Source organism: Amblyomma maculatum, chromosome 2 (genome assembly GCF_055883805.1).
Source record: "Amblyomma maculatum isolate TAMU_Amacu chromosome 2, ASM5588380v1, whole genome shotgun sequence".
Classification (NCBI taxonomy): domain Eukaryota; kingdom Metazoa; phylum Arthropoda; class Arachnida; order Ixodida; family Ixodidae; genus Amblyomma; species Amblyomma maculatum.
In genome coordinates, this window is record NC_139345.1 from 30,286,584 (window position 1) to 30,304,980 (window position 18,397).

The following is an 18,397-nucleotide window of genomic DNA, read 5'->3' on the forward strand; positions in this document are numbered from 1 at the left end:
CTAAAACTTCCTCCCTACCCCCATCCCATCCCCTTAGAAATTTCGACTTCCTTCCTAATTTCACTTATGCATGCAAAACTCTTGCAAGGACATTTTGCTTCACAGCTGGGCAGCACCCTGTTTCAAGATAGTCTTTCGCGGTTTACTTTCGCCTCCCTAAAACACATGTCTGTGCTGCGAGAACTGCCATTGGAAAAAAAAAATGGCTTTAAGGACTATACACCGAATTTTGGCGGCATTTTTTTTCTTGTTAATTATGCGTATTCCATTTTGCATTCCTATATCGATCCGCACGCAGTTTTCGCTTACGACCACTAAATAATTTATAACTGATTTTTCTTTTCTCACCAGTTTCGGTTTCGATATCCGAAAGATGGCTGGGACGTCACAATGTAGTCTTGATGTGCGGCTATAAAAACAGCGATATAATCACTCATTCTTCACTTATAATGGTTCCTGTTCTTGAGTCAGGCTAACTTCATCATTGTAGTGAATTCAAATGAGACAGTAATGATTATGTCGCTGTATTTTCATCCTTCGCGTGACCTAGATTTGACTTTGACGTCAAAGCCATCCCTCGACTCTCGAAACCGAAACCGAAACAGGTGAGAAAAAAAATTGATTTTAAATTCGTTCAGCAGTGTAGGTGAATGTGACATGGTGATCCGTGTACAGTAATGTCCTCGGCATCATTACAAATGACGAAATATGAACTCAAAAATTAGGTGCCTATAGCTTAAGACATTTCACGTCTTCTAACAGATGATACGCAATAAGCAGCCGCTTTTAATTACTCTTTCATTACATAAAAACGTGGCCACCGCGGCCATGAATTCAAACCTATGGGATCGGGCTCATGAAAAAGTTAAGCTGTGCTTAACACTTCAGATTGCTTGCATGTATGTATGCGAACCCAATAGAAATTGGCAGGCGGCCACCCGTCAGTAAACTACTAGACTGAGCTATGCAGTCGGTATTCTCCAACCAGCCAATGGAGGCCCGAAGGTGGGCCCTGGGTTGGCTGTCAATTACTGTGGTTAATAGTTCGAGTTAAATTCAAACGTGTGATCGTAAAGGGCGTCGGTCAGAGAGCTCCAAGATCCTTCGCCCGCTCCTCCGGCGACCCGCTGTAGGTTGGAAGCTGACTTGAATAAGACTTTATTCACGGCAGGCCAGGATAAAGGGCCGTTTGGAGCATTTAAAAGAAAGGAAGGGGGAATTTCAAGCAGCCGGCAGGCCGCCGCTGCCATGAGCTCCTACCCTAACAGCTGGCCAGAATTTCAGCCAACTATAGGCAAATGGTAGGAAATTAGTCGGCACCCAATGCTCGGGCACCAGACATGGCCCAGAGTAGTGCTGTTGTAGGCCAAGTAGCATGTATGTTCTTTAGCATATATAAGCATGCATTGGCATATGTACGCACAAAGGCGGCAGGGCAAGTTTTAAACGAAAATTTTGAACAACATTATCATGGCCTTTTTTTTTTCATTTTTGCCATCTCAAGCTTAAATATGATTGAACCAACTTCTCTCGATTTGCAATGGTCACTGGCTCTGATAAGCTGGCTGAAAGTTGCTGTTCGGGGTGTGCGTGTGCGTTTGTGTGCGCGCGCGTGTGTGTGTGTGTGTGTGTGTGCGTGCGTGCGTGCGTGTGTGTGCGTGTGTGTGTGTGCGTGTGCGTGTGTGTGTGTGTGTGTGTGTGTGTGTGTGTGTGTGTGTGTGTGTGTGTGTGTGTGTGTGTGTGTGTGTGTGTGTGTGTGTGTGTGTGTGTGTGTGTGTGTGTGTGTGTGTGTGTGTGTGTGTGTGTGTGTGTGTGTGTGTGTGTGTGTGTGTGTGTGTGTGTGTGTGTGTGTGTGTGTGTGTGTGTGTGTGTGTGTGTGTGTGTGTGTGTGTGTGTGTGTGTGTGTGTGTGTGTGTGTGTGTGTGTGTGTGTGTGTGTGTGTGTGTGTGTGTGTGTGTGTGTGTGTGTGTGTGTGTGTGTGTGTGTGTGTGTGTGTGTGTGTGTGTGTGTGTGTGTGTGTGTGTGTGTGTGTGTGTGTGTGTGTGTGTGTGTGTGTGTGTGTGTGTGTGTGTGTGTGTGTGTGTGTGTGTGTGTGTGTGTGTGTGTGTGTGTGTGTGTGTGCAGCGTGGTGTTGTCTCGTTTCGTAGTGTTCTCTGGTGCAGTATTTTTTGTACGACTCGCATGATGGACCTGGTCGCCGTGGAAATGTTTGTATTCTTCTGCTTGTGGCATTTTCTGCTTGTAATCTGTTGCTTAAAAGTCACTGTACTTGTTTCAGCATTGCAGAATATTCTGAGTCACCATTTGTTTTTTTTGAAGAACGTGCATGCTTTATTGGTAATGTTCCGGACGGATATTTCACACTTGTCAGGTAACGTTTTGCGTTGCTAGGATGTATACCATCGGCGAACCACGCAAACTGCAACCTGCAAACTGCAGTTTGTGCGAAACGCGCAAACTGCAACCAACGCGCATAACTTTCGTATCTACCACTTTAGCAGCATGGGCCCATTGTTGGCAAGGTTCGGTCTTTTTAGGACCAATCATTGTTAACAATAGGCCATCATTGCAGCCAAAGTTTGTGACACTAATTAACGCATTATTCTTGAACCATAGTAGTAGATGTGAAAGTTTAACCTTGAAAATAAGGTGATAATTAACTCGTTTGCAACATGTTTCTAGTTCAATACCGCCAGACGTGTGGTCCAGATTCTTGTCTCCGATAATACATTACCTGCAAGGCTGGCCTCCGACCTTGGCCTTATGTTAGCAGCTGATGGTCTGTCGGTCGAAGGTCAATAGCCAATCCCGACCTCGGTCTAACTTTGCTGCTCTAGCTTGTTCCGAGGTCGGTGTAGCCCAGGTAACGCCGAACATTAGAATAATCTCACAAAATTGTTATCTAAGTTGCCTGAATGTTGCCTAACATTCTGTGACATGAAAATAATATTATTAGAATATTCAAAACATATTTTACTAATGTTGACTAATGTTGACTAAAGCTATATACTATTACTAATACTACTAACGTAACATTTTTCTAATGTTATATAATTTTTATTACATTATAAACATCATTTTAATGTTACAAAAATGTTGTTTCAATATTTTTCCTAAATGTTAAAATAATAATAATGTTGACTAATGTTATATACTATTACTAGTACTACTAACGTAACATTTTTCCAATGTTATATAATTTTTTATTACATTACACATCATTTTAATGTTACAAAAATGTTGTTTCAATATTTTTTCCTAAATGTTAAAATAATATTTGAATCATAAACCTAGCATATATATTTCAAACCAGTAACCAATTTTTTTCAATAACCCTTCTTTGCAACTATAGCTTTGAGATGATGCCCACTGTAGAGTGCAAGCACAGCCCTAATATTTTGTTAGAAAGTTTTCCTTATTATCCATTCGCCACTATCAGTCATCGAACACCCGTCGGTGATGGATATAAAAGGTTGACTTTATGCTATTTGTTTAGAGGTCAGTGTAGGAATAGTGCTGTATTATGGAGTTGCACTGTTTTGTCCACTTTGAAAAGCGTGCAAGCTGTTTACCATCACGAGCTGCGGGCCTAGACGCTCCTGCAAGGTTGCTCTACATTTTCACGAATGTTACATTTATGTTATACATATTAGATATACATTGTTTAAAAGTTTATGGAAACATTATACCAATCTTTATATATAACATTGCTAAAACATTAGAAAAAGAGGACATTGACGACATCATAATAATGTTCGACTGAAATAAATATGTAACATTACTAATATTTCGGTGCTACCTGGAAGGTTGTATGTAGCTGTTGGACCATGGTAGGGACAAGTTCGATTTTTCAGTTGGCAAGGCATATATATTTCACTGGCGAAATGTTTGCGAACGAGGTTTTCTCTTTAGTATTGTATTCAGTGTGTGCGTATATCACAGTCTGACATGCTTCATGCGGCTTCTGAGGGCTGTGTTTGCGGAGGTATCACTTTGAAAGCATACAAATAATTTTGAAGGTACATATATGTATCGTTGACTCAAATCCCTGTCGCAGATAGCCTCCAACTTGATACGATATCTATGTCATATGCAACATGAAATCATATGACATCACCTGGAACGCTGGACAACAAATGGCTGCGTCACAAGTTTGATAAAAATTCCGGGAGAACTTGTCCCATTTAGGTCGGCTGTTGGCGAGTATATAAACGAATGGCAGATGCAGGATTATCAGAGGTGGTATAGTATTATACACGTAGCTTTGGACGCAGAAGCGTCTGAATGCATCCAGTGATGCATTGTGGATGCTCATCGTATGGCCCTTTTATGACGTCATTCTTCTTGCCACCATTGGGGTGTTTTTATGAACTCATCTCGAGCACGAACGCCTGCGGCTTTTTAACGGGTGATATAATGATTTCGCTATAAAAATAGTGTTGCGAGGAGATTGAGGATGTTTTTAAATCGAGGGCATAAAATATATTAATTAAAACCTCAGCGCTAACGCAAATATAATTGCATCTGTGGTACCTTTTCATTTCGGAACGTTGCATCGAGGTGTTCACAGGAAAGTTGCTCTTCAATAACACGAGTGGGTGAAGCCGCATTACTTTCTGTTCTTTCTGTGCGTACCAAACAAAGTTTTTGGTCTGTTACTGTGACTTTAGCGTCTTTGTCGGCTTGCCGGACATTTCTTTCGTTGTATATATCAGGAGGTTGGGAGCCTGCTTTCAGTCAGTGAGAAATTTGTCTGCTGCGGAAAAGGGCCGGGTCGGGCTTCACGTCGAGCTGCTTGACGGGCAAAGCCCGAGCTCAGCTAGAGGAGTGATAAAACTGCCGGCGGCAGGTCTTGGCCGGACACGAGGTTAAGTCTCGGGCGACCTCAGATTGTGGCCCGTGCAGTGCTGTGTACAGAACTATTTAATCAGAGAACTGGGTACATATGATACACATAGCGCCATCGAAGGGAATTTTGAGAAGTATCTAGGCAATGTATTTCTCTCAAACAAGATAGATGGCGCCACATGCTACGTTGCTCGCGCAGCCGGAAATGGTTTTAGGTTGATCTCAGCGGCAAGCGGGCAAGCCAGCAACTGCGGGGAGGACCTGCCACCGCCGCGAAAGGGGCGATGAGGCTGGTGTGGTTTCGTGGCATCGAAAGTCATTTACTTTACGAAGAATCGCAGTGAGTGTGTTCGATGGAAACGATCGGATAACCACCCTTAGGGAGTACTAATTCTCCAACTCTGGATTCGTCTCCATAGCATGTGAGTATGATTCTTTGTATGAGCACTCGAGGCGCGAGGTCCGCTGTACGCCTCTCCGCGCGCACTCACGCCTGTGCCCTGCTTCGCTGTCTGGGGGGTCTCTTCACCTGCGTGTAGAATCTTTGGCTAACGAGACCCCAGACGGCAAAGCGCCAAGCTCACTTCGTACAACGAAAGGGGATGCCGTAAATGAACGGGTCCTCGTGTGAATCTTTTGCGAAGCGGGTCTGCGCGCCTCGATTTTGGATGTCGGACCGGATCTGTCAAAAGAGCCATGCCGTCCTCAGGCGAAGGCCACGCCGAGCTTCGCTTTGTTGCGGTCTCGGAGTTCTCCCTGCGGGGTCGTCGAGTGCAGGCCGTCGTCCGACCGTACTGTGAAGCTTTCACGGTTGCGGAAGCCTGGAGTAACTATCGCTTTCAGCAGCGGGTTTTTTTCTCGGGACACCAACGAAGCCATCCGATCTGTTATCTTCTCGTAGCGTGAATTTAGCTCTTGCTCGGGCTCTGAGTCACGGGGCGGCACATTTATTAGCCTCGTCACGCGCGGGCCGTAGGTTTCTTAACCTGGGTTGTTTTCACTTGTGCGGTGGTGGTCCGGCGCACAGCATGTAAACACGGAATTAATCTAAGATGGTCACGTATCGGCTCGAATGAGGCGCAAAACCTCTAGTACACGTGCGAACACGTTAACTACGTAAATGCGAACACGTTAACTACGTAAATGGCTCTCCTGTTACAGAGTTGTAAAACTGCATTCGCTCCAAAGACAGCGCAGTTCGAATGGTTAGAACGCTGTGGTACTAAGCCCGAGGACCGAGGTTCAATCCCGACCGCGGCGGCTTCTTTTCTATGTAGGTGAAACGCAAAAGACCGCCTAATGGTGTGCAGTAATCCGGACTCCGGAGTCGTCCACTACGGGAGCATGGCTACCCTCCTAGCTGTATGTCGGGCTGTCTGGTTTTATGCTTAGAAAATCGGGCGTACTGTTTTAGATGTTTAATTAAAAAAAAAAAAAATAAAGCAACTTCTTTGGTAAGTATTTATTTTTAGTACAAATATTTTGAGTGACATATCGATGTCTCTGTGCGGTCAAAAGTATGGTTTTTAGTGGACACTTTGTTTTTCAAAAGAGCAGTCATGTGATCGAAATTAACGCACAAATGTTTGCATTGAAGTGCACAAGGAAGTGGCGCGCTCGTAAGGAAGGTTAGAATTGTCGAGTCTAAATGAACCAATCGTGATACAAAATTACAAGCGGAAGTCTAGTTCTAAAACATTAGTTACCACGTTCTAGCTCTATAATCTGCTGCACTGGAGAAACACCCAGTTTTCCCCAATGAAACTGTCGCATGTTACGTTTCTAAAAGCTGGCAGTTTTGTTACATGCGGGAGGCTGTTACATGTCTGTTCTTATTTTTCTACTGGGCATATACGCAATGGAGGAACCTACTTTAGCAAGAGACGGTTTTATGTCTGTGATATGACTGAGAAAACCATTTTAAACGCTAACCAAGAGAACTTAGCAGGGAGGTGGAGTTTCCAAATCTGCGGCGTGGTGTCTGAGTTCGTCGGATCAGTGCCTCAAACTTACAACCGTGATACTAAATCCCAAAGACACTTTTTTCTCACCTCAGCGTTTCAAATAGAAGTGTTTTTTCTCTCACTCTCTTACCGTGTGCCGCGGTTTCGGCGTTTTCCTTATTTTCCCTTTTTGACATACTTTAGCTTGTGTAATAGTGATCTAGTAACACAGGGCCCGTATTCCGAGTTTGCGTCGTTATTGAAAGTGTCGCTATCTCCCGGACCTCGAGTTATCTTTGTTCCGCGCACCCAGTACATGTCTAGAAATGCCTGAAACCATCATCATTGGTCCATATATAATTAATAGAGAGACATCTGTGAAAACACTTGGCGTTATTTTCTCTGAACACATGCTTTGGAACGACCATGTCGATCATCTTTGCTCAAAAGCGCGAAAGGTAGTTGGCATTCTCAATAGAAATCGACATTTATTTCCTGCCAAAATTAAACAGCTTTTGTATAATTCCTTATTCCATTCCGTGCTCAGTTATTGCGCACTGGTGTGGGGAAACACTAGTGCGCATAATTTAAACAAACTAATCTTACTACAAAAAAAAGCTGTTAGGGCGATAGAAAGTGTTCCATTCAACGAGCATACTAAACCTCTATTCTACAAGTACAAAATAATGAAAGCCGATAGCATATACAAGTACAAACTAATAAAAAGTTACAATGCAGCAATGCAGGGCAATTTGGACACATTCCTCTCACTCGCCAATCTCCATAAGCAAGAATACATATACCCTCATCGCCATAAACTACCATGGAAAGTTCCCGTCACGCGCACAGGTTATGGCCGCCAACGCGTTGAATACACACTCCCCCACACACTCAATGACTTTGCGAAGCAAGACATATTCACTACGAAACTTAACAAAAGGGACATAGAGCAGTTATTTATAAACTAGCATTAGTGTAACTAGATGTTTCTTTTTACTTTCGTTTTGTACAGTTCCTAGTACACTGAACAAAAATCTGAAATATTGCAGTGCTGTCATTGTTGTCAGGGTGGTTGGAGCTTTGTCAAGCTGCTATTGTGCAGCTTTTTCTCCCACCTCCTTTTTTCGCCATGTGTTTTTTGTTTCGGTGAAAATAAAAATTGATTGATTGATTGATTGATCTGATTGGTGGAAACGTCGGGACATGATGTAACCACGCCTTCCGGTTACGTATTCGCAACACCCGGTTCCGGCTTTTTGACCAATCGGACGACTCGAGGTCACGTGAGATAGCTACACTTCGATAACGACGCAAACTCGGAATACGGGCCCAGATGTCAAGAAATAGGGACCTTTTCCGGTTGCAGTTAGATTCGGCGCACTTATATCGGTGTTTTTTGGTCTCAAACCAAAAAGCCCAGCACATATGCCGCATTCGGCGCCCGCACCCCATATGTCGCTTCGGAGCCTTACAACACACTGTTCAAATGGCAGGATAGAGGCGCGCTCGGCACAACGAATCCATTGCATTCGTATGTTTTGTGGGCCCGGGGGCGCATTTAAGATTATTCAAGCCAAACCAGCTGTTTTCTTTCCTTTTGCATGCCTCAACATAATATATGTCTAGTGGCACGGGCAGAGGCACATTATTTTTTATTATTATTATTTTTTTTTTTTGGGGGGGGGGGGGGGGGGGGTCGCCTCACTATAATATATGTCTATATCGGGCAAGCCCGTTATACCTAGTGGCATGGGCAGATGCATATTATTTTTTATTATTATTTTTAGGCAGCCTCACTATACTATATGCCTATATACATGCTCATTAGACCATTAACCATATTGTCAGCGATATGTGTTAAAATTTTGTAGGATATCTCTTAACCACATGGATTATGCAGGGAATGATAGAAATTTGGGGGAAAACTGAGTGCCGCTTAGGAACATGAGCATGCTGAGTGTTCGCTATTTGTGGTGTATCCATATGCGACAAGGGATCTTTGATTGCTAAAGGAGCGATAGTCGTAGTGACATGGGCGGAGATTTGGTATACTCATGTGACAGGCTGCGAGCGGGCGACAGATTAAGTATTCCGCAAGTTGCAATAACGTAACTTCTTTAACTGGTGCGTTGTGGTATGTGAAATATAAACAGGCAACGTTTACATTACGTCCTTATTATTCGTTTATGGTTTAACTAAACAACAATCAGGTCTTGTTTCAAATGTTCAAGGAGAACAGACATCAAATCTTGGTTACGTTTTCTTTTCTGCAATGATTCGTAGAACACACAACCGCTCAATATTTACGTGCGACCACAAAATGTATAAATGACTTTTTCTTGTTTGTGATTTACTGAAATATAAAGCAAAAATAGAAGGAAAAGTTTTGCTAGGGGCTGCCTGACGCGCTTAAGCTGCGCCTGGCGAAAATGGAAAGAGTTGCGGAGGAAATAACTCTAAATAAATTAGAATAAAAGTGTAAAGTGAGATGAGAGTGCCGCCCGCCACGATTGTCCGAGCAGATAAGCAGCTGCACTGATAGCACTGCGCCCGCGCGCGCGCTCGTATGTCAAGAGTTGTCAGGGCGAGCGAGCATGCGCACTGTGTGTGTCGGTTTTGTTTTCAACGGCGTTGTAACGTCAGAGGTCAGCGTTGGTTACTTGTAGCGTGAAAATCCAGCATTATAATCGGTATAATAATTGCTTTTTCATTCGTTGTGATTCCTGGTCTTGAGGCAGGCTGCCCTGACAACGCCCTGACAACGAGAAATTGGCAGCCCCATGCCAATTTTTTCTTCTTCATATCGGCTATAGAATGTCAGTAACTCGAGTTTTCTTTCTGTCCCACCATGCACGCTTCCTGTCATAACGTTACGCCTACCATTTTCCGTTCCATAGCTTTCTGCGCTATCCTCAGCTTAGGTAGAACCCTTTTCGTTAGCCTCCACGTTCAGCCCCATAGGCGAGTACAGGTAAGATGTAACTGTTATATATACTTTCCTCTTGAGTAGTGCTAGTCATAATCTGCGAGTACTTTCGAAATGCGCTCCATCCCAATCTTATTCTTCTAGTTATTTCCCCTTCGTGGTCCGGATCTGCGGTTACTACCTGTCCTAAGTAGACATTCGCATACTACGTCTAGTGCTTCGCTACCTATTTTAAATTGTTGTTCTTCTCTCAGGCCGTTGAACATTACCTTAGTCTCCTGCATAGTATTAATATTTAGACCTACATTTCTGCTTCACCTGTTTAGGCCAATAATCATTCGTGCGATTGATCCCCTGAGTTACTTAACAAGACAATGTCATCAGCGGGTAGCAGATTGCTGAGATATTCTCCATCAACCAGGATCCCAAGCTGCTGCCATTCCATGTCTGAATACGTGCTCTATAAGCAAGCTGTGAATAGCACTTGGGAGATCGTGTCTCCTTGCCTAACACCTTTCTTTATTGGTATTGTCTTACTTTATTTATGCAGAATTATGTTTGCTGGTCACCCACAATAAATATCTTCCAGTACTTTCTTATATGGCTCACATATACCCCGATTGCGCAATGCCTGCATGACGGGTATTAGATGCATAGTTGGGCGTTTGTGATTTTTCATTAGTCTCCTCGAAAGTCAGCTTATTTCTTCTCGGAAGGCGACTTTGTGACTACCAACACGGGAGATAATTCTCCAAACTGTGTAATTTCCAATTAGGCGAACAACTGTTTTTACTACAAAAGTGAGAAGCAATAATTCGTGCGGATTTAATATATATATATATATATATATATTCTTTTTTTTTTTTTTAATTGGAATGTCAATTCCCTTCACGCGCGTTTTAGCGCATGTGGTGAGAAGCAGTAAAAGGGGGGGGGGGGGGGGGGGGGGGGGCGGGGTTAAGAAAATGGTATGTTTCCTGTAGTTATTCTTTGGATTAGGCTCTGAGTGGCACTGAGATGTTAATTGCACATGTGTTTGAAGCGTGTAACAGTGTTATTAAGCGCGCACACAAGATACGCACGGCTTCAAGTGTCTTCTCGCCGGAGGCGCACCTTCGCGGCGGCTGTGAGGACACGGGTGTGAAACACCTCCCGCAGGTGTGCGCTACAAAGGCGACCACTCGTTGCGTGACCCTGGCACAGATGATAACTGTTTCCGCGCCTTATCGCCGGGCCTTCCGTTTACCGTAATCTTTACTGCGAGCTCTAAGTGGGGATGTGGACATGAGAGGCTCACGGCTTGTCGCGATGTTGGCGTACGTACATCTGGCTACTTGGCTAGGAAAACATGGCTGTTTTGGCTACACTGAAAGGCTGAAAACCACGTGAGTTAGTGAGTAACGTTCAAGTATTCGATATTTGCCGGTGACCAGGAACGGATATTACCGTTACGAAATGTCCAAGACGTTTACAGTGGCCCCTTGAAGAATTGGAACGAAAATGATCGCCTCACTACAAGGCGCACTGTTGGCATACATATCAAATTGAGCATATGCATGCAGTATTTTGGTAGGAAATGAAAAAAAAAAAAAAAGAATGTCACTGATTAAGGAACGGGTCTGTGCACGGCGGTGTTCATCGGAATAGCCGGCATTCTGGTGGCCTCGGCCTTAGCTCAAATTACCGTACCCTTAGTGATGTCTCTTATGAGGCTCGCCTCGACTGATCTGGAAGCCGTTAAGTGTGCGCCGCAGTGGACGAGTATGAGCCCGTGTGTCCGTGCGTGTTTCATGTTGTCTGACTTCAGCTCAAGTATACGCTGAATCCACTCACGTTTGCGCGATACGAGTGCTGGTACGGACTGCTACAAGTTCCATGTAGCTTTTCGCGCTGTTGAGTCCTAGCTCATCGTGTCGCTTATGCCTCCAAGCCCACTAACGCCGCCAGAGACTACGAAGGTGTCAGAGAGGTCTACCCTTTTTTTGGATTTGTTTCGTGCGTGTTTGGGGATGACGTGGCAGCTGGATGCTATGCCGCACGCCCGGGGCATGCGAGTCTGTTCCCCCACCGTGTCTCGACTATACGCGCATGTACGAAAACCCCGTCGGCATCAGCTGAGGCCTGTGAACGCGCTCTTGGTTGCACATGGCCAGAGGTGAGCCGGCAAGGCCGCACTCAATAGCATATGCCTTTGCGTCGAAGTCTGTGGCCCACCGCCCGCCAAGATGGCAGCGAGTCGGAATTTAGCTCTTTCTTCCGACCTTCTTTAACATGCAGATCATCGCTGAGGCAATGTGTTTTCCTTCGGCGGTGACAGTGAGGCGAGAGACGGCGGCGCCTTTCCCTTGTGTGCGGACAATGGGGTGGCAGAGACCTCAAAGGTGTAAATAAGGAACGGCCTGGTGCGCGGCAACAATGGACGGCGGGGCTGGCGGTGGGTTCGCTCAAGTCGAGTAGCGCAGCCTTGTGCGCTACTACAGTTGGAAACACAAACGCTTCCTGCGAGAAACATAGCACTAAACTGTTGCCGCGCTATGCGGTGCCGCAACTCTTTTCTCCCCGCGTGTTAAACTGCCATCCTTTCGCAATGTGCTTTGTATATCGCTGTCTTCGCCGTGAAGTTTTATAGGAGCCTGTTTATTATCTCGCGCATTCTACGTACACATTATGGTTATTTGTCGTCTGGGAAAAATAGAGGACGGCCAGCGCGTGCAGGAGGTCACCTCATATGCGTGCCTCTTGTCGCTGAGGGGCATAGTGCGAACATTGTCGACACTGGGTACGCGCGACACCAGCAGCTCTTGCTGAAAAGAAAAAAAGAAAAATGCGCGCAGCTTAAGCATCATTATGCAACGACGGTGGGCGTAAACGGTGGCTCACCTGCTTGGTTTTAGTTGCTTCCCTTACGCTCCTTCCCTTTTAGCGCGATAACGTTAAAGGGATACTAAAGACACAGGGATGGCCCTCCTCTTCGCTTTTATAAGAGTGAAGGGAATTTCACCCTCCCAAGATTGCCACGGAAGGCGCGAAAGTACACGGGCGAACGGAACGAATAGGACGAGATGAAGGCCAACTACCTACCGATTTACTGTTGCAAAGCACTGTCCTTTATATGTCAGGTGAGGCACGCAGACACACGTGCAGAAGAAAAAAAAAAAGAAAAAATATACATTTATTACACACGAAATGGAAACACTGTCATTGGTTACAGTTTGGACGTATACGCTTCCCGTTAATATGTGCAGTTCCTGATCGTTGAGTCCCGCGGTGTCCTGAACTATGTACTGATACACTTGCGCCAAGCTTTCATTACGCGAGTAGGCCTCTGTGATTTCTCTCTACAATCGCTATTTACTTTGCCCCTGCCAATATTTGGTTTGCATTTTTTTTTTATAACGCTCATTAAAACGCAAACGATAAAGTGCTAAACGGTAAGTGATAAGGTGATGGTAAACCTATCGTTCCAAGAGTGAAGTTCTTCGATCCCGTCCTCTTCTTTCTCATCCTGTCTTCGGTGTCTCTTTGCGCCTCGTTATCTCTAATCGCCGACCAACTGCCTCTCCAAGAAGTATCTCCTTTAACTGTCGCGAGGAATTAAGCCACAGTTTCCAAGTCGGCTCGGCTCAATCGGGGTGCGACTGCAAGCGCTACGCAGCCGTTCGAGGCTGGCCGTGATAAGAACGGAATTGCAAGAGGGCAATCTTTGCACTGCCGTGTAGTAATACCACTCGAGTTGTGTGAAAGAGGGCGCATTCACTGTCGCTAGGTGTGGGCTTCGTTTAAGGTAGCCCCGTCGTCTATGAGAGGCGCTTCCTCTAGTCGCAATGCACGGCGCCCCACAGCCGAGATAGTCGGCCGGCCTCTTCAGCAAGAGTAACCGTTGCGAGTGGAACGCAGCAGTCCTGCAAGCGCACGGCGCTTTTTTCCGCCGTTCCTGCTCGTCCAGCGACAGGCAACAGCCGTGTAAACGCGGTAACCACGATAAGACAGAGCCTCGGAGGAACGCAGGCTGCGCAGAGAGGGCAGCAGTACAGCGACCAAACTACTGGCGCCCTTCGAAACGAAAAGAAATAAACAAGACCCAGCCTCGGGGGTTCCCGCGCCACGTCGCGTCTCCAAGAGGTTGTTAACGGAGCTCTGAAGAGACGAGCAGAGCAGGCGTCACAGGTGGTCTTCAAGAGTGGAATGAAGTGTCGAGCAACAACAAATTGAGACGGCCGTTATACGCAAGTGTCGCACGGAGGGGGCACTCTTTGTCTATGCCTCTTGGCAGAGTTCCGCAGCAGTCCCTTCTCGCCTCTGGTTTTCAGTCAGTGCCACATTTGCTTGAAGCGGGAGGAGCTTATGTCCTATCTCTGCTCTGCTCCGGGGATGCGTTTTTTCCTCTTCGTCATATGTCAGGGGCAAAGTTTTCTATTGCTTGCAACAATGTAGAGACCTGCTCCGCAGCGCCACTTGCATAACCACGCGTGGCGCGAAAAGAAAACGAAAAGTTAGTTTGCAGTTTGTTACCTTCTGTTTACCACGCCGAGACATATATGTATGTGGATGAACAGGGGACAGCTATGTCACCTGTTCACATGTTTGTCACGGATCAGTGTTTCCAAGCTCATGGTGAATATCACTCGTCTTCGAGATGTGTCTACGAGATTCCGCGAGATGTATCAGCGAAACGTCGCAATATTTTCTGCCGTCAACATAATTTCGCCGGTAAGGACGTCGCAATAGGTTCTGACGACGAAGCAAAATAAAATGAAATAATGATATTATAACGAGTACAACGCAAACACGCAAGATAGAGGAACATGAGGAGAGCTAGACAGAAGAGGAAGAAGAGAAGAAGGGGGAAAGGCTTTCACTATTAAGCTATTGAGCGAAGCTATAAGTTCAATCGTGTAATTTTTTCGTCCGTTTTGCTCGTTGGCAATCGTAATCGGGTAGAGATGGAATTGCTGCGGCGAAGTGCGTTGTTTAGCCCACTGTTTCGAAAGGGAACACGTCTAGGCGAGGAGGGAGACCCAGTGAATGGAGCTCCATTGCAAAGGCCGAGCGGTTGAAACAAGTGGGCGTTCCTAGATGGAACGGCTTTCACGCTTTCGCGCAGGCCACGTCGAGAGCGAGGGAAATAAGCACTTCATTTCTCTGCACCTGCCCACACCACCGCGCACGGATTTTCGAAGCGCGATCCCTACTGAGACGCACGTTCAGTGGCCACAGCAGCGTAACACGCGCGTGACACGGGGACCAACTCTGGTCACGAGCTGCACGCGCGCGGAAGTGCGTGGCCGCATGCGCGCCGTGGCGGTGGAGTTGCGTGCATCAGCTCAGCGGTGGCTGACATGGACGGAGACAAGCTGCCTAGAGAAGAGCGCTGCCGACGGACGAGCGAAAGTTGGGCGATGCAGGCTGGTGGGCGAGTTTGTCTTGCATTAGGAGGCGGAGCTGTAACATCCTTCCATCTGGGGCAGAACGGAAGGTGGGAAATGAAAACTCGTTCTCCCTGCGTGATAGGCCATTGCCAGAGTGACCGCGAAAGTGCCGCCTTATGTTGGATGCTCGCGAACAAACGAGCCGAGACAGGCAGCACGGGAAGCTGTTGTGGTCCGTGCACATATTGCGCTTGCTCTTTGACACGGGCGCCACTCTGATATGTGACGATACATACGCACCTCCGATGCAGCTCCGCCGTACGAAAAAACTGTTCATTGTTGCGGTCGGCTACCTACTGGGGCCACAACAGCTTTGCACAATATAGAAAACGAAGCATATATTTCTGCTTTATGTCTGCCCTTAATGCTGGGCGTTCGCACCGATGGTGAGCTTTATTTATTTGCCAAAATATATTTCCAAAGGAGCCAAGTACGTGCATGTGTGCACATAGCAAGGGTTCAAATTACGTGTTGATTGTCTGTGGGTGCTCTTCTGGCTCCCCAGCGAGCCTTAAAGCTTTTGAAAACCATGCGTGCCGGAGTCCATTTATTCTACGAAGACATACAATAAAGTACTTTATTGTTACATACTTTAAAGGATGCACCCAGTAGTTCATAAGCTGTTGATGTTATTCGATAATTTTTCCGGTGCTTTGTTGATTCGGCGACGCTTAATTTCCTATGCGAGCAGCCTTCCTTCAAATCTAGATGCTTATGTCAGACTATGAAGTCTCCTTCGGGTGCAACCAATAGTAGTTAACGCTTTCCCGTATATGCTGGATTCCACACTAAGCGGGACCTGCATCGACCTCACTTCATTCCGAACCGGGCGTCTTGATCGGCCGCCGCAACCATATACCTGGAAACTCTCTGATGCGAGCTGGCATATGTTGGTTTTTTTTTTTTTTTCTCAATGAACATCCGTCCTCGTCTCTTCCGAAGAAATGAAACTTATAAATACACGACAAAGCAACACAACACAGACGCAGTTACCCCACTTTGCTTGCGTCTTGGCTCCATCAGCTGCCAGGCACCGTGGATCAAGCCAGGCGGTGTCACATCTCATTAACTTGCTTTTCAAGCGAACACGAACGCTGCATCGTGTTCCCGGTGTGCTGCCGCCAGTAGCCATCTCCAGCAAAGCTTCGATTCCAAACGCGCTTAAATTGAGCATATCCTTAGAAATCTTGCTTGGTAGTGGAAACATAGGTAGTGGCAAACAGCTCTCAGGTTGCATGCGACTGCAAGTCGCAGAGGTTGTTCGACTGTTTTGGTCGAAAAGAGAGAAACATTTAATGGATTGATCCCGGTTCCTGGTCGTCGCCTCAAAGTCGAAGAGGGGGGCCTATGTCGCCCAACACGTGTGCGATATGGGCACGGCTGGCTTTCATGGATATGCGCAACCCGAGAGTTACAGATGGTCGCATTGATGGCATTGATGGAAAGGCGACAGTCGCAGGCCAGTTGCACGCTCCTCAATTTTCTAGTTTGCGACTGCGGGTCGCAGCACCGCGAAACAACCAACGGCACCGCGGAAATGAACGGACGGTTCTTCCACATCCGGCTTCTCGTGGCCGATAATAAAAGTCAAAGTTCGACAGCCCTCGTTTCAAAGGGCGCCAATTCGAGAAATTGATGGCGCTTCCTGGTAGCAAGCGGCAGCTGGTGGAATGCCTGTCGGGACTCGCCGGTGGGAACAGGCCTTTAAGATGACCCCCCGCCACTTTCATCTCACACGCACGCGCACGCACACACACACACACACACACACACACACACACACACACACACACACACACACACACACACGCACGCACGCACGCACGCACACACACACACACACACACACACACACACACACACACACACACACACACACACACACACACACACGCACGCACGCACGCACGCACGCACACACACACACACACACACACACACACACACACACACACACACACACACACACACACACACACACACACACACACACACACACACACACACACACACACACACACACACACACACACACACACACACACACACACACACACACACACACACACACACACACACACAGAGAGAGAGAGAGAGAGAGAGAGAGAGAGAGAGAGAGAGAGAGAGAGAGAGAGGGGGCGTTGGGGCGCGCGACACTCTCAGCGGATCGTCGTGCGACTCTTGCCGTTAGGTCTTACTGTAATGGCTTGAGCACTCTATTACAATACGCATTTATAAATAATAAAGCTATGACAAGGCGTTGAGGGAAAAAGCCGCGAGGAAGAAAGCCACAGGCCCTCGGCCCCTAGTACGAAGATATCAGCTAGCAGGGTTTCTTTCGTCTGACCGAATCAGTTGATTGGCAGGGCACAAGCAAAGTTCACAAAGACAAAAATACCATTGTGAAAAAAGAAAAAAAATGGAACAGATTGAACACAATAAAACTAAGAAAACTGAAAAAAAAAAAAAAAGAAAGTCGTAGACATGATGTTACAATCTGCATAAAGAGCATTAAATATATGTCGCTGAAATCAACTTGTTTTGCAGTACGATAAGGTATTTTGAAGCTGATAGTGAAGTGTTTGTTGTCCGTAATTTGTTCTGATTGTTTCTATCTGCCATGGGAAAATGCTGCGCGTGTTATATGTCTGATTGTTTCTATAGTTAAGAGGCCAAAGTTTGCAGTTGTTACTTTGCACTTCCTTCTAAAAGCGCGATAATAACGGAAAGCTGTACAAGGAAAATATTATCAGTGAGTTTAATAATATTAACTAGTTTGTGGGGCTTTATCTGTATGTAGATGGAATGTGCATCTTATGGCCTCTTTTTGTTGAACATTGATTTTTTTGAAGATTAGCCGTGGATGTAGTACCCTAGACAAGATGATAGTATTTAACTGTCACTAGAATAATGATTTATATAGAAGATTTTTAATATTGATCGGAAAAATGGATTTATGTATATTAATTTAGCCTACAGATCGTACCAGTTTCTTAGAGCTGCTCTGAATGTATGGTTGGGAAACGGGACTGCTAAGCCTATTATTAACTTCAATGGCCCCCGCCTACCCTTCATTCCTCCTCGCAATATTACCGCTGCGTAGTTAGTGAAAGGGAAGAGGCCAACACTGTGGCTTTGGAAGAGTGGAAGAGCACTGCTGAGAGGGGCTTTACTGCTGAGGGAATCGGGGAGAACGACTCGGTCGCCCCGCCCTTGGATGCATGTCGGCTGTCAGGAAGTGTGTGCTTCCC

The 18,397-nt window shown here is 46.1% G+C and overlaps 1 protein-coding gene across 2 annotated transcripts in view; it reads left to right on the plus strand.

Moving 5' to 3' along the window:
* The first annotated feature begins 5,075 nt into the window (after positions 1-5,075).
* LOC146198275 (uncharacterized) overlaps positions 5,076-18,397 on the plus strand; it is a 131,011-nt gene continuing 117,689 nt past the window's right edge. For both annotated transcript variants that reach the window (XM_084593686.1, XM_084593687.1), the window contains exon 1: positions 5,076-5,270. The gene's annotated coding sequence lies outside the window, so the exon portion shown is untranslated. The remainder of the gene's footprint in view (positions 5,271-18,397) is intronic.